Below are 17,020 nucleotides of genomic sequence, written 5' to 3'. Positions count from 1 at the left end.
GTGTTAGCTTCAAGAGTCTGTGCTTCTAAAAATACATTTTTTCTCTCTCAAGCAGTTTATCAATCACAACTTGAGGGGTAAGTTCTAGTTTTTTTCTCCTGAAATTATTGCTCCATGAGTGCTTATCATTTCTTAGACCTTTCTGGGCATTTATTAAGAACCATGCTTTTGTTGTCTTTAAAAACAAAATGTAACCTTTGGCAAAAATCACGTGGAGTTTGGGAAGTTTTGGTCATCACACAGGAGTACTTTCTTAAAGCAACAAGCATTCCAAGTATTGTTCAGATCCTTAGTATTTAAATAGAAACCTTATAAATTCAGAACCATCCATGTATCAATACATTTCTTGAGTAAATTTGGAAGAAAGGGATTTAGTAAGTCCGGTGTTTGATATGATGTAATCTATTTGGCCAAAATGTTTAAAAATCGGTGTCATGAAATTGTTGGTCCCAAGTCAGGAATCACCAGTGTGACAGTAATTTTCATCTATTAAAACTGTCTTCCTCCCAGTGATTGTTTCATAATGGCAAAGCTATACCTTAGGCAGACCTTACAAGTAGGATTTATTGATGTTTGTGACTAAGAAAATTCTTATTTAAATGTGATGGTACATCAAGAATTTTTAAAGAGAATTTCCCCTCTTGATGCTGTTGTTAATTTAATCCTACGAAACAGAAGGGATAGGGACAGTGCACTTGTTTTTTGCTGTTTTCTAATATTCTATTTTTAAAAAATTATTTATTTTTTTTAGTAATCTCTACACCCAGTGTGGAGCTTGAACTCATGACCCTGAGATCAAGAGTCACACGTTCCTCCCACCAAGTCAGCCAGGTACCCCTGTTTTCTGGTATTTTTATATTCATCTTAAGAGTAAAACTAATCAATACTGATTACAAAGAAATTATTAATTCCTTTTTTAAATTTAATTCTATCATTTTTTCAGTGTTCCAAGATTGTTTATGCATCACTCCCAGTGCTCCATGCAATATGTGCCCTCCTTAATACTTCCCACTACCAGGCTCACCCAACTGCGCCCCCCCAAAACCCTCAGTTTGTTTCTCATAAAGAAGCAGATAAGATGTTTTCCTAATGTTCTAGAAAGTAGATCCTATTTTAGTTTCTGTAGTCATTGGGAGGGGAGAGAGGGAGAAGAGTTTCTTTTTGGAGACTAGTTCACTACTCCCATCTTAGAGCCCATTTTAGCTCTCTGAAAGTGTACAAGTTTCATATACGTCTAGTTTATTTTCCTGTCCCAGGTGAAGCATAGTACTTACATTGTAGGTTAGGTACTTGTTATTTTTATATACACAATTTACATATGTATGTGTGTATAATATGTATTAATGTATATTTTACCATACTAATGGTAAAACTAAATGTGTGTAGGGATATGTGTGTGTGTGTGTGTGTGTATGTAAAGATACTAATGATAAGGGAAGCATTTATATAATAAAATGGGTGGTAACCTAATACTAAAGTTGGGAGTATTTCTGTTGGAATTGCAACTAGACTCTGTCTTCAAGCTTGGGTATAGCATAGCATACATAAACATTGCTTCAAAACTGAGAAAGCAAAACAAAGAAACTACCCCCAGAATACTGCAGATTTAACTATGTGAGGAAATATTCATTGTTGTCATGGATATGCAAGTGATACGTTCTTCCAGTAGTGACAAGAATAATCTTTGAGTGGGTGCTAAGGGCTCAGTTGGTTGAGCAACTGCCTTCAGCTCAGGTCCTGATCTTAGAGTTCGGGGATCGAGTTCTGCATCGGGCTCCCTGCTCGGTGGGGAGTCTGCTTCTCCCTCTGACCTCTCTCCTCTCATGTGCTCTCTCTCTCAAATAAATACAATCTTTTTAAAAAAATACTTAAAGAATAATCTTTGAGTTATGAGTAGAACAAAGGACTTTCTGTTTGGCTAACATTGATTATCATCATTCTAAAATATAATCATAATTTTTTGGTGTAAATGTTTTCCCCTGATATCTGCCAAAGATGATAATGTAAACAGAAAGTCTAGTTTAAAAATAGTATATTTTTATATACTATTAATATATATAATATATATCACATGTCATATTATATATTTTTTCTATACCATTAATATATGTATTAACAGTATATATTTTTATATACTAAAAATAGTACAGAATTGTCAAACTACTATGTTGCACACCTGAAACTCATATAACACTTTGTCAACTATGGTTCAATTTATTTTTCAATAAATTAAAAAACAGTCACAAATAAAATGAAGGCTGATGTTAATTGTGAAGGAAAAAATAAAGACTTCAACCAGCTGAATTCTCTGACAAGTGTTAGATTATTTCTCTTATCCATTCCAACAAATATTTGATGCTGTTTCCAAGCCCATGTGGGGAACAGAGATAATAGGATGCAGTCCTTTTCCCAAATGAGCTTACTGTTTAGATAAGTGATTAAGATAAATTTATAAATAGTACAACTAACTTCTGAAATGCCCTCCCTTCAAAATCCTTCTTGTCACCTGAGTGGAAGGCAAAGAGATGATGCCCATTTGGGTAATGGATTACAAGTTTCAAGCTTTTAGGGAAGAGCTATAAAAGTTCAAAAGAAGACAAGACATGTTAGCTCAAGGTATCAGTGAAGATAAACCAGAAAAGGTGGCTTTTGAGCAGAATTCTGGATACAAAGAAGGGCATGCATAAAATCTTTGACACAGGAGAATTTCAGAGAATGTCAGCTTTTTTTCACCCCCAAGGTGGTAAGTGATTTCTTTTGGGTAGGATATAGGTAAGGTAGATATTTTTTCTTATTCAATTAAAAGATTTATTTTATAGTAAAGTATTTAATGTTGCTGATAGGAGTATAAATAGGTGCAGCCTTTCTGGAAAGTAATTTTATAGGTATATATCAAGAGTTTTCCTTTCCCACACTCCCCACCATCACCCAGTCTATCTTTGACTTGGTAATCACACTTCTAGGAAATATGAGGGAGGTTTTTAAATCTTGAGGAGGGAAGATAACCCAGAAGCCACAAAGGAGACTACTGGTACATGTTATTACTTAACACATAAAAACCAATGTTTGGCCCAAAGCACCCAAAATAAGAGAAAATCTATACCAGGAACAGTATCTGTAATATATCCGAAAAAGGGTCTATTTCCTTAATATACAAAGGGCTCTTATGAATCACCAAGAAAATATGAATAATAAAGTGAAAAAATGGGCAGAGTTACTGGATTCATATTCATTCATATAAGAAATTTAGATACGTGGGGCACCTGGGTGGCTCAGTAGGTTAAGCCTCTGCCTTCAGCTCGGGTCATGATCTCAGGGTCCTGGGATCGAACCCTGAACTGGGCTCCCTGCTCAGTGGGAAGCCTGCTTCTCCCTCTCCCATCCCCCTGCTTGTAGTCCCTCTCTCGCTGTGTCTCTCTCTGTGTCAAATAAATAAAATCTTTAAAAAGGAAAAAGAAATTTAGATATAGTGGAACATTTTAATATATTCTTTGAAAAATATAAAAAAAAAGTGTTTTTGGTACCTGTTGAATAGAATTCACTTCATGGTTGGAGGGGATATGGAGATATGGGCATATATTTTTAAAAGATTTGTTTATTTGAGAGAGAGAGAGCACACACAAGTGCATGGGGATGGGGGTAAGAGGGAGAGGAAGCAAAATAATCCTCAAGCCTGCTCACGAGGACCCTGAGATCATGACCTGAGTTGAAATCACTCAACAGACTGAGCCACCCAGGTGCCCTGAGATGGGCATGTTAATTTTGGTGGGAATGTGAAATGGTATCTTCTCTTTTAGAGGTCATTAAAATTTGGGGGGGATGAGAATAAACTTTAGACTTTTACAAAAGAGTTGCAAGGATAGTACATCATATTCATGGGCTCTTCACCTAACACCTTGTGTTACTATTTTATATAATTATAGTATAATTAATTAAAACTAAGAAATTAATATTGATATAATACTATTAACTAAACTACAGACTTTACTCAGATTTTTAAAAATTTTTTTAAAAGATTTTATTTATTTGACAGACAGAGATCACAAGTAGTAGACAGAGAGGCAGGCAGAGAGAGAGGGGAAAGCAGGCTCACCGCCGAGCAGAGAGCCCGATGTGGAGCTCAGTCCCAGGACCCTGAAATCATGAGCTGAAGGCAGAGGCTTAACCCACTGAGCCACCCAGGTGCCCCAAGTCTTTATTCAGATTTAATCAGTGTTTCTACTAACATCTTTTTTCTGTTCCAGGATCTAATCTAGGCTCTCACATTACATTTAGTTATTATGTCTCCTTAGTCTCTTCCCTTTTTTTTAACTTTAAGTTTTTATTTTAATTGCAGCTAACATACAGTGTTATATTAGCTCCAGGTGTACAATATAATAATTTCACACTTCCTTTATCACATGGTGCTCATCATAAGCGTCCTCCTTAATCCCCATCACATGTTTCACCCAGCGCCCCACCCACCTCCCCTCTGGTAACCATCAGTTTGTTCTCTGGAGTTAGAAGTCTGTTTCTTGGTTGATCTTTCTGTTTCTCTTTTTTCCCCCTTTGCTTGTTTTGTTTTTGAAACTCCACATATGTGTGAAATCAGTATTTGTCTTTGACTGATTTCCTGTAACTTAAGACTCTCTACCCCTCCTTAGTCTCTTCCATGGCAACTCCTCAGTGTTTATCTTTGGTGACCTTAACAGCTTTTAAGAATATTCAGGACTTTGTTGAATGCCCCTAATTTGGGTTTACCTGATGTTCTTTCTTGGTAGCTCAAGATGATGTAATTTGGGCAAGAACACCATAGGAAAGCTGTGTTGTGTTCTTCTCAGTGTGTCCTGTCGGAGGTATGTGATGTTCATGTGCCCTGTACTTGGTGATGGTAATCTTGATCACCTTGATCTCAATTGTGTTTCTCCACAGTAAAGTTACCATTTTTTCCTTTGTAGTTAATAGGTATTATAAATACTTTATTATATTGTATTAATATATATGTGGAGGTGGTATTTTGAGACCATGTATATATCCAGTTTCAACTTTAAACTTCCACTCACCAGTGTTAGCATCCATCAGTGGATTTTGTGTGCAGCCAATTATTACTGTAGTGCTTTTTAAAAATATTTTGTTTACTTGAGAAAGAGAGAGCATGAGCATGGGGAGGGGCAGAGGGAGAAACAGACTCCCCGCTGAGCAGGGAACCTGATGTGGGACTTGATCCCAGGACCCTGGGATCATGACCTGAGCTGGAGGCCGACGCTTAACTGACTGAGCCACCCAGGACTTTACTGTAGTGTTTGATTGGAGATTTTCTATTTCTATTTCTATTTCCTTTATTCCTTCCACATTTATTAATTAGAACTTATATAAGGAGGTTTTGTCCCTTCTCCCTCCTATACTTATTTATTTGGTCCATCATTTATTTTATTTATGTGGACTCATGGATGTTTACTTTATTCTTTTGGATATAATCTAATACTATCATTTATATTGTTCACATTGTTCTGATTTGACCACTGAGAACTCTTTTGGGTTGGCCCCTGTGTCCTTTTGGCACATCCCAATCTTTTTTTTTTAAGCACTTCCTTACTTTCTGGCACCAGAAGATACCAGGTTCAGCTGGCATTTTTCCTGCCTTGGCTCTGGAATCAACTACTTCTCTAAAGGGCCCTGGTTCCTTTTACTGGAGAATGGTAATTGGAAACCCAAGATCTGGGTACTAGGTATGATCGCTGCTACTGAGTATCTTTGCTTCTAGATCTGGAGGGCAATTTTAAAAGACTAGAACCTAAAATGGTCACATACCCTTTTGACCCAGAAATTCAACTAGAAATATATCCTATAGACACAATGGCATAAATATATCATTAAGGATATTCTTTTTTTTTTTTTTTTTTTTTTTTTTTTAAAAGATTTTATTTATTTTATTTGACAGACAGAGATTACAAATAGGCAGAGAGGCAGGCAGAGAGAGAGAGAGAGGAGGAAGCAGGCTCCCTGCCGAGCAGAGAGCCCGATGCGGGACTCGATCCCAGGACCCTGAGATCATGACCTGAGCCGAAGGCAGCGGCTTAACCCACTGAGCCACCCAGGCGCCCCTATCATTAAGGATATTCTTTGCTGGAATACCATATACCTGTTTAAGAGTATTTTTTAAAGATTTTATTTATTTATTTAAGAGAGAGCATCAGCAGAGGGGAGGGGCAGAGGGAGAAGCTGACTACCCACTGAGCAGAGATCCCAATGTCAGGCTCAGTCCCAGGATCCCCGGATTATGACCTGAGCCAAAGGCAGATGTTTATCTGCTTAATCCAGTGATCTACCCAGCCATCTCTAACTGTTTAGAAGTAGGTAGATCTATGTATTCTGGCATGGAAAGCCATGTAAGAGAGTCATATTTTTAGAAAAGAAAGTTGCAAACCTGTGTAGATAGTATTCACTTTTTGCTTAAAAATTGTACGTGTGTGTGTGTGTGCACCTCTGTGCACACATGTTTATTAGACTATGTTTATAAAAACATCCCCAGGAGTACCCACCATACTACTGAAAGCTGTTATTTCTGGAGAATTGAATATAAAAGATACTTTCACTTTGTATTTTATATTTTGTAATGTTTGTTTTTTTTAAAAAACACATTATTGAGATATCATGAATATTTAAAAAAAACATTTTGTTTTAGGTTATCTAACTTTTCCATGAACCAGCATTCTAGTCTATGACAGCCTAGAATCATCTCCATATTTTTTACACTATTACATGATAGTTTGGGGTAGTTTTATTATTTAGGTTATAATATTTGTTTTATACATTTTAATTTTTATGAACCAAGTGACCTATAAGCCTATGAAACATTTAAGACTCTTGAACTGCCAATACTTTATATATTCTTAAGGGGAAAAGAAAAGATTCTACTACAGCTTAGATTCTGAGTAGTACCCTCTAGTAGTTTGATTGGCTTGTGATAGTTACAGAGGCCTGTTCTAAATGTCATTTTCTTCTTCTTTATGACTTTTTTAAAATCATTTTTTAAAAAGATTTTATTTATATATTTAACAGATAGAGATCACAAGTAGGCAGAGAGGCAGGCAGAGAGAGAGAGGAGGAAGCAGGCTCCCTGCCAAGCAGAGAGCCTGATGCAGGGCTCCATCCCAGGACCGTGAAATCATGACCTGAGCTGAAGGCAGAGGCTTTAACCCGCTGAGCCATCCAGGCGCCCCTTAAAAATCATTTTTAAAATAAACAATATTTATGGAAACGTCAGAAGCTGTTAAAATCAGCGCAAAGAATACAAAAGTATATAAAACAAAACAAAAAAATTAAAACACAAAATGCACCTGTAATGCTGCCACACAGCAATTGATATTTGGTGTGTATCTTGCTAATTTTTCTATGAACATGTACCCACTCAAAGAAATGCATATATCATGGAGTCATACCTACTGTTTTGTACTTGCCTTGTTCTTGATTTCAATATTGCTAACCTTTGAACTGTATTATAGTTATGGCAGTTTTCATCCATTAGTGGATACATGACATACGCACATCTCTCTGAAGCAAGACCTGTGAAAGACCATTGCTGAGGAGATTGTTCTATAAGGGACTCACCAGAATTTACTTTTAGATTTGGACACTAAATGCTCAGGACTTTGTTAATATTTCCCACTCTTTTGAAACATTTTCTTTTAAACGTACTAAGCTTGGTTCTTGAGACATTAATGACAGGAGGAAGATTGATTGTGCTTTAAACATTTCCAACAGATGTTATCACAAGTTGAGTATTGGCTTTACTTCTTGAAGAATGTTTTCAAAATACTGGTTAGCAGACTAACTTACTTGCAACAGGGCAAAAACTAAGCACAGTAATGGTTTGTTTTGAAGTCTGTCTCAAAATATGAGGGTTGTCTGAAGTTGAACAGCCCTGCCTTGTATTTGTGGTTGCTTTTTCCTTAATCACCATCCTGTTAGCTGCCTGGACACTGTTTTGCTCCGTGGTATTTGATGAGTAAGGCTTTCTCAGGGCTGCCTCATTTCCTAATTGAAAGACGATAAACTCTAGATGCTGTATTCTCTTTTTTTCATAGTATCAGGTGATCATTAAGTCGAAACAAACTGTGTTTTATGTTTCAGTCTGTTAAAAATTGGCCTTGCGAAGAATTTCCAACTTCCTTGTGCTAACAAAAACTTGCATATATATGTGAAAGTGAAAAGTGTGTTCCAAATTTGCATTCTAATTTCAGCCAGATCATTCCTATTCCTAGTCCCAGTCATTTGTAAGTGGAAGCTGCAAGGTGGTCATCTGCTTAGATCTTTCATACAAAATTATGTCTTCAATTTATTTTAATAGAATGACTCTAAGAACAGGGTGCTATTTGGTAGGGGGAAGCTGGGGGAGAGAGGTTACGTTCAGAGTGTTTTTCCATTGTGTAGAAAAAGTAAGGTGAGGAAATGTGATTTAGTTCCCTTCTATCTGCTGGGCAGCGGTGGCTTGTTTTTGTTTTGTTTTGTTTTGTTTTAAATGATGAAATAAATGTCCGTTAAATGTACAGATGCTGGAAAAAAATCAGGACAGGACTTTATCCCTGTCTCTTGTATTTAAGAACCTCTGAGAGTTTCTTTGTCTTGCCTGATTGATGGAGGACTGTGAGACTGGAAATGAGCAGAAGGTGGAAACTGGGGCTCTCATCCAGCTGAGAGAATTCTCTGACACTTCTGATTTACCTCTCCATCCTCTCCTTCTATGGTACCAACGACCAAGTATAAACTATCCTTTACAAATATTTATGGATGAAATTATTTTCCAAATTAAGCTAGTGGATAGTTTTGTATCTCCCCCCTGCCACCCATAGGTCTTTAAATGATTTTGTAGAAAGTTGGTCTTTGTTGTTTATCAGTTACCTGAATTAATCTGTGGGGGAAATCTATCCATTTGTATTTAGAAATACGAAGTTTTTCTTCTCCAACATTCTCTTCTTGAGCTCTTCGGACTTTATTTGAGTATGTATGTGCAGAGATTTACTCTGCTTATGTTAATATGAATTGTTAGCCCTGTGGGAGAAAAATAAGAAAATGTTAAGTAGCATGCCTTCCGTTTATAAGTAGTCTTAACCATCTGTGTTCACACATATACTGACACCGTCCCCAGCACACCCTCTCCAAAAGTAGATTGTGGATATTCACTTAAAGTGAAGAAGTAGTTCTGTGAAACCAAACAAAAGGAATGCTCTGTTGGTGATAGGTCTGGGTGTAAATCATTCTTGCCCTCTTGTTCTGATGGTAGCAGGAGAAAAAACGAACTGAGTTAACACCAAGTAGTTAGTGTGGTCGTTAGCCATATGGATGTTTGCGACTTCCATTGGAGTGTCTAGATTTTTTTTTAAAAAGCGTTTGAAGGGTTTTTCTCATAGTCTTTTGCAAGTAGTACTGAGTACTACCTCATGGAGATAAGACTTCATTTCTTCTTCAAAATCATAATTGTGCCTAGGACACCCCTGCAGTGCTGAAATGTAAGTAAGTGATGTCAAATTACAGAAGGGCCTTAAGTTTACTATTCTGGGTGTTCAGATGATAAGTTGTTTTCTCCTGCACTATACAAAATAGGTCAGTCCAAAACTTTCATAGCATGTATAGCTTCAAGAGCATCATAAAACTGATCTGTATGTTTGCTGAGGGAAGATGAAAATATCTGTAGGTTTTTGCACTGCTCTACAGTGCTGTGTTTTGATTTGGAAAGAATCTTGCACTGTTTAAAGGAAATTATTCATTTTGGATTTTGATGGGAAAATCGCTAGGCATGTGCAGGCACTTGGGGTTGAGGCTATCTGGATAGACTGACTAGTTTTCTGTGGTCAGACTTTATCCCTGAATGGCTCCTGTCCTGACTGGGGCTGGGGGGTGGAATAAGAGGTACAAATAAAACTATTAACAGCATGACTCCTGCTTCTTGCCATTTTCTTTTCATTGTACTTTAACATTTTTTATTGAGCTATAATTGACGTATAATGTTGTACAAGGTGCACAACATGTTGATTTGATACATTTATATATTGTTACGATTACCACCTTTACTTTAGCTAACACCTCTGTTGCATCACATAATTATCATTTCTTTTTTTGTGGTGAGAACATTTAAGGTCTAGTTCCTTAGCAGTTTTGAAAGTATATGACATGGCATTGTTGCCTGTAATTACTGTGCTGGGCATCAGATCTCCAGAATTTACTCATCTTCTAACAGCCCTTTAAGAACATCTCCCTGGGTTCCCCCTCCAGCCTCTGGTAGCCACTATTCTACTCTGTTCCTGTGAGCGTGGCTTTTTTAGAGTCCACAAATGAATAACACCATGCCACAGTTGTCTTTCTCTGCCTGGCTCATCTCACAAAGGCTCAAAGTCCACCCTCAAAGTCCACCCATGTTTTTGCAAATGGCAGGCGTTCCTTCTTTCTCATGGCTGAATATATACCATTGTGTGTACATACCCATTTGTTTTACCCGTTCATCCATTGGTGGACACTTAGGCTGTTTGCTTATCTTGGTTGCTGTGAATAATGCTACAGTAAACATGGCAGTGCAGGGGTGCCTGGGTGGCTCAGTGACTGCCTTCAGCTCCAGTCAGGATTCCAGAGTCCCAGGGTTAAGTCCCGCATCGGGCTCCCAGCTCCACCAGGAGTCTGCTTCTCCCTTTGACCTTCTCCCCTCTCATGCTTTCTCTCACTGTCTCAAATAAATAAATAGAATCTTTTTTAAAAATGGCAGTGCAGGTTTGTTTTTGATATCCTGTTTTCATTTCCTTTGGCTGTATATCCATAAGTGGGATAGCTGGATCATGTGATTGTTGCATTTTTAATTTTTTTAACACAACCTCCATACCGTTTTCCAGAGTGGCTGCTCCAATTTACGTTCCCACCAACACTGCGCAGAGCTTCCCTTTTCTCCACAAACTCACCAAGGCTTGTTATTTCTGGTCTTTTTGATGATAGCCATTCTGACAGGTGCGAAGTGGTATCTCATTGTGGTTTTGATTTGCCTTTCCCTGATGATGAATCATGTTGAGCACCTTTTCATGTGCCCGTTGGCCATCTGGATGTCTGCTTTGGAGAAATGTCTATTTAGTTCCTCTGCCCATTTTTTCATCTTACCATTTTCCCACAGAGTTTTGACTACTGTTTCTTAGTCAGGCTAAGTTACTTTTCTGTGATCCTAATAGCATTACTTCTAGCCAGATGACCATCTCGAGTCATTTCTTATTTTGTCTTGGATACCTGGCTCATCATGAGCTAAGGTGCACGGGTAATGTGAAACAGCACTTGAGTGTTTTCAAAAGGGGTTCTTCTCTTGTGTCAATGTACCCATTAATGTTGTCTTTTATTGCAGATTGAAATCACAAAAGATACATACACGTGTTCTTCTTAAGAGAAAAAGGAAATCTGTAAGTATTCTTTGAAAATTCTAAATTTGTCATTTTATCAGCTTTTGGAGGAAATTAAGTTTTAACTATACTAACAGGCATCTTGACTCTTTTTGTTGTGGAAAAACCCTGCCAATCTCCATGTTTGTGTTAAAAGGGCAATATTTGGAAAAGTAAAACAGGAAAACTTTTTACCCTGTACAGCTTCTAAAATTTAAACTACCACCCCTCGTTTTTGAAAGGGGAAGTGATAATTGAAATCTAAGTAAAATGTTTTTCCTTGAGTGATTACCGAAAAGTGGAGCCACAGATGGGAGTGTTCCAGTTCTGACTGGTGAGACTGACAGGCCGAGAGTCTTTGGCAAGCTAGTTTGCTTCCCTTTGCCTCACTTTGCTAACTGTAAGGAGGTTCGTTATTCTCGATGAGAGGATGTCTGTAGTGGTGGCTGCTCGCCCTAGTAAGCTGAAGCTTGTTCTAGTTACTGGTTCTCAAAACTGATTGAAATATATTTCTGATTTGCATAATTTTAGGTATTAGCTCTTTCCTTCACTGGAGTATCTTCTCTAGACCATAGCATGGAATACAAGAAACACAACAGCACTCTTAAAAGAAACACAATAGCACACTTAAAATTAGAGTCCTAGTGTTAGTCTTGGACCTTGAAAATTACCTAGTCCAGTGTTTCCCAAGCATCGATTTTTAGACCACTGGTGGTCAGTGAGGAGTTTTTCGTGGTCCAGGGTGAAGTGAGGAAAGTAAGGACAACAGGCCGTGCATTTTTTTTTAAGGTTAAACTCTTCCCCTTCAAATGATTTCTTGTCATTATAAGATCTGCCCATCTAATTTAGAGGCATTAAATACATTCTGTATTTTATGAAATGATTGTGATAGCAAATCATAGGGTTTTTTTTTAATGTCTATACCTGCCCCCCACCCAAGGCAGCTGTATCATTCCCTTCACCATCCTTCTTTGCTTTTAAAACTATGACAGGCCTGTGCTATCTTAGTATATGTGCTGCCGAAGCGAGCACAGGCCTGTGCTATCTTAAAATAAGAATCCAGTTTTCTCATTTTACAGATGAGGACACAGACAAGAGGTTATTTGATTTGTTCCATGTCTTACTGTTCAGCAAGCTGCTGAACCGGGACCAAAACCCTGTATATGATGCTGCCTCTCTTGTATTTCTGGTCTTCTGAGAATCACTTTAATTATAATTGATTATAAACTTGAAACAGAAGATCTAGTAGTTCTTAGGTGCTAATAACTATTTTTGAATTCCGAGTGTAAAGAAATTCAAGACTTAATGTTCTTGTGTAGCTTGGTACTAAAGTCTGCTGATGAGCCTGCATTAGAAAAATCTGAAAACATGGCCAGAGATTTTCCTCAGCAGGCCCAAATTAGCCGTCTCTGAATTCAGCTGCTTAGCATGCTACCCCATGATTCGGAAAAGTGGTGAGGTATCAGTGAGGCTAGTGTTTCCTTGGGAAATAGACTGTGGTGCCATCTTGAGGACAGTAGTATTCAGGCTTCTGTAGTTGACTTATTGTGCACAGAGTCTGTTTCCTCTTGCCTCCCTCCCCACCTCCATCCTCCTCTCTCCCCCACCTCTCCCCGCCATGCCCCACATGCACACACCCTACAAACACGGATAACCATTTAGAGCAGTCGGCTTACAGCCCATCTAGATAGGTAAAAAAAAAAAAAAAATTACCAAGGCAGAGAGTAGGAGTTGCTAAACACATTGGCAGAAACATGTGCAGTTTGTACTCAGGAGTTTACAGATACTTTGGAGTGCCTTTGACACTTCAGAGACTCCTCTCCGATTGGTATAGCTGGGCCTTCGCTGTCCCAAATACACTTCCAAGCAGAAATACCTAATTCCCTTATCCCCCTCCCTCACTCACCTTAGTGAAGCATGCATGGGCCAGGGAAGCAAATGAACATGAAGAGAAAAGAATGGAAAGTATTCTTCATCCCCAGTATGGAGACATTAACTCTAAGAGTACTTTTCCCTGGCTTCTTGTATTTAGCATCATGTGGCTTCCTCCTTTAGGGAAGAATCCTTTAATTTCTAAAATGTCAGATAGAGCCATAATGAAATGCTAAGAATTAAAAAAAAAATCTTGAACTTTCTGCAGTCTTTGGAATATCTGTGCTCTTCTTTTTCTTAGTGCTAATATTTGAGAGTTGTCTGAATGGCTACAGGATTTCAGTCTTAAACAGATTCATCAGTCTTTGAGTTCTTTTAATAATCTCATTTTAAAAGTATTTTAATACTGAAGCACAGAGTGAGCTTGTAAAAACAAAACAAAACAAGACAAAACCATACCACAGTTTCACATGGTGGCCATGTGGCTGAACTGTAGTGACTTATTTGGCCATTTTATAAGAAATGGCTGGGGCGCCTGGGTGGCTCAGTGGGTTAAGCCGCTGCCTTTGGCTCGGGTCATGATCTCAGGGTCCTGGGATCGAGTCCTGCGTCGGGGTCTCTGCTCAGCAGGGAGCCTGCTTCCTCCTCTCTCTCTGACTGCCTCTCTGCCTACTTGTGATCTCTCTCTGTCAAATAAATAAATAAAATCTTTAAAAAAAAAAAAAGAAATGGCTGAAGGGGTGCCTGGGTGGCTCAGTCGTTAAACATCTTCCTTTGGCTCGAGTCATGATCCCAGGGTCCTGGGATCGAGTCACACATCCGGCTCCCTGCTCACGGGAAGCCCGCTTCTCCCTCTCCCACTTCTGCTGCTTGTGTTCCCTCTCTCGCTGTGTCTCTCTCAGTCAAATAAACAAAATCTAAAAAAAAAAATGGAAATGACTTAAGACTACATTGTTGCATAATTTTTAATAGTAAAGAGTACCAGGAAACAACATTAGCAAAGAACTAACCTGTCGAACTGGCTCCTCCTCTAGCAAACGTGGAGGGTAGGTCATGTGGCAGAAAAAGGAATGGTTGCAAAATTGTCACCACTATACAAAGTTATTACTAGGGCAAGTATTATGCTGGTCACAGGTGTTTTTTTTTTTCATCTATACTCACGGTTGGCAGCCTGCGGTTTGTATTGCTTTATTATTAATAAATAGGTAACATGACAAGAGAGGTAGGATCTCACTTGGATGCAAGACATTTATTATGACTAAAAGTTAATTTTGAAGTTATTTTGAATGATTTTTGATAAGCCATGACTGTGTTCCCCTAGAGAAAAAAAATACCTGGGAAATAGAAGACTTTACAGACAAAATTAGTCTACGATGTGCCCTCTAATTTAGCAGCAGGGATCTGTCTACAGGGATCTGCAGGAGTTCATCTTCAGCAGTAGCCTAAGACGTTGAAATTGGCATTGTGCTACCTTACTCCCATTTTATAGCACTGCACTTCTCTGCAAATACGTACCCCCCAGAACTTGGTTTTCCTCCCTCTTTCCTGGTGTCTAATCAAGTTGGATTGGAACATCATGCTTGGTCAGTAGGTGCCACTTCTAGCCTGGTCTGTCCTCAGTATTCCTTTAATTTGAGTTTTGGATTAAAGCTCTACAACCAACTCCTGACTTTTGAAAGCTTCATATTTAAAAATGCAGCATGTTGTGTTCACTTGAAATGAGGAATAGCCGCATCATCATACACAGTGTATGTGAAGTGTGTAGGCAGCAACATTGGCTGCTGGATCTCCTCATTTCAACACATATAGATAGGATTCCAATTATAAGATCCTATGACCTAGAAAAAACATAATCTGATGCATGCTGGGGATGTTCTTAAAGCATTATGGGAGGGGACTTCTGCTGCACTGTGAAAGAGCATCTTCAGCATGGCAGCTGAGGTGCTTTCTTTGCTGGGAAAAGCTGGGAAGAGACTGGCAGGATGGCGACTTCAGGGGTTAATCCCTCTCCAGGTGAGGAAGTAGACAAGTTTGGGTAATCTTGCTGGAGACGCACCCAAAGATCAGTCGTGGTAGTGAGAGGCTTGTAGTCAAAATAGCTAGCTAGGCACAGGTGCGGTGTGTTGGGACAGGGCACGCATATATTCATCCTAGGTTTTTGTTTTTGTTTTTTGCTTTTTCAGCTCTCAAATGTATTTATTATAATTACTGTATATCGGGTCTAAAATTTGATTGTACAAACTATACTGTGTCAATTAGATTGGTCTGTCAATTTGAATCATGTGAGACTTACAAAGGGCAGGTGAATATATATTTCACATGATTATTCAGTCTTGCAAACTAACAGCAAGAAAGCCTACTAGCTGCCCTTAATGCCTTTTATTTTCTTAAAATAGTACCATTTTTAAAGTTTTGGTATTAAATATGAAGTGTATCATATTGTAATACAGCTCCTGTGAGGTTTGATTTCATTGACCAAATGCAACCATTCTTTAACATCATTTTTGAGCTTTCTCTTCTGTGTTTTAAAATCATTTGGAACTTTTTAATAGTATGTGAGAGAAAAGTTTTTTTTTTTTAAAAGCACTCCACCCATTTATAAGTCTCGGGGATGCAACAACTATGTAGAGATAGGATCTTTTAAAGTGCCACAGGTATGTTATTTGTTTAATCTCTTAGAACTTTTACTTATTTATTTTTATTTTATTATTTTTTTAAAGATTGTATTTATTTATTTGAGAGAGACAAAGAGAGAGCACAGAGGGAGAGGGAGAAGCAGACTCCCTGCTGAGCAGGGAGCCCCACTTGGGCTGGAACCCAAGACGCTGAGATCATGACCTGAGGGGAAGGCAGCCACCCAATGGAGTGAGGCACACAGGCGTCCCTCTTGGAACTTTTGTAATTGTTTTCTGATTTAATGTTGAGTGGATACAGAAGGCAAATTGTCTCTTTATTTGGTATTTAAATTACCCCTTTAAGTGATGTGTGACCTGAAAATGTAATTTCTTAAAGTAGCACTTACATAGTTAATCATTGATTTTCAAATTGATGCCTTTTTCATTTTCATAAGGTTGTTTGTAAAGGACAGATGACCTTTATCTGGCCTTATCTTGTGTTTCAACTTGGCAAATGCATGAATCTGTGCTTAGTGAAGTCTGTTTTCCCAGACTTTTGGGGGGAAAAAAACATGTGGGCATTAATGGACTTCAGTTTATTAGTTTTTCTTTTTCATTCTTAAATTGATGTGTCACATGCTTCTGGGGGAGATGATTTCTTCTTTTAAATTCAGACTTTAATCAATATATAGCATTTGTTTACTTTATGTACTAGAGCTTAAATGTATCACTAATGCTTTTTGTGTTTAAGCTAACTATCTCAGAGCATTTGAAGTAACTGGAATGAAATATTTAACATTAAACTTGACCTTAAGACAAAAGGTAAAATTTTATTTGATTTTCCCCTAAGCTTCTAGGACTCACTTGATACCTAGAGGATATTTTTTCACTTATAAAAATGCCTCGGGATATAGGCTGGATTAGTGCTCAAAATTGCTTCCAGGATTTCTTCATACACAAAATTTGTCATTGTCACCTATTTAGATTATACCAGTATGCCTAGGGTCACAGACAGGAGAGATGAAAACATAGCTTTAAAATCTATTTGAAGCTGTTATGATCTATTTAAAATCTATTAGACCTGGATCAGAATCCCTACTTCATTGGGTCACGTGGCAGAGACTGGTTATATCATCAGTAAAATAA

General features: G+C 38.1%; 1 protein-coding gene across 9 annotated transcripts in view; it reads left to right on the top strand.

Annotated features, from left to right (window-relative positions):
* Positions 1–17,020, top strand: part of ACSL4 (acyl-CoA synthetase long chain family member 4) — a 115,124-nt gene that overhangs the window by 52,889 nt on the left and 45,215 nt on the right. For 4 of the 9 annotated variants that reach the window (XM_059158730.1, XM_059158724.1, XM_059158728.1 and 1 more), the window contains exons 2-3: positions 4,761–4,835; positions 11,354–11,408. The gene's annotated coding sequence lies outside the window, so the exon portion shown is untranslated. Of the gene's footprint in view, positions 1–4,760; positions 4,836–11,352; positions 11,409–17,020 lie in introns of all 9 variants that reach the window. The other 5 variants (XM_059158727.1, XM_059158723.1, XM_059158726.1 and 2 more) reach the window with 2 other exon arrangements.

The sequence above is a fragment of the Mustela lutreola genome, chromosome X (genome assembly GCF_030435805.1).
Source record: "Mustela lutreola isolate mMusLut2 chromosome X, mMusLut2.pri, whole genome shotgun sequence".
Taxonomy (NCBI): domain Eukaryota; kingdom Metazoa; phylum Chordata; class Mammalia; order Carnivora; family Mustelidae; genus Mustela; species Mustela lutreola.
The sequence above is the reverse complement of the archived record's forward strand: the minus strand, read 5'-3'. Positions and strand labels throughout refer to the sequence as shown.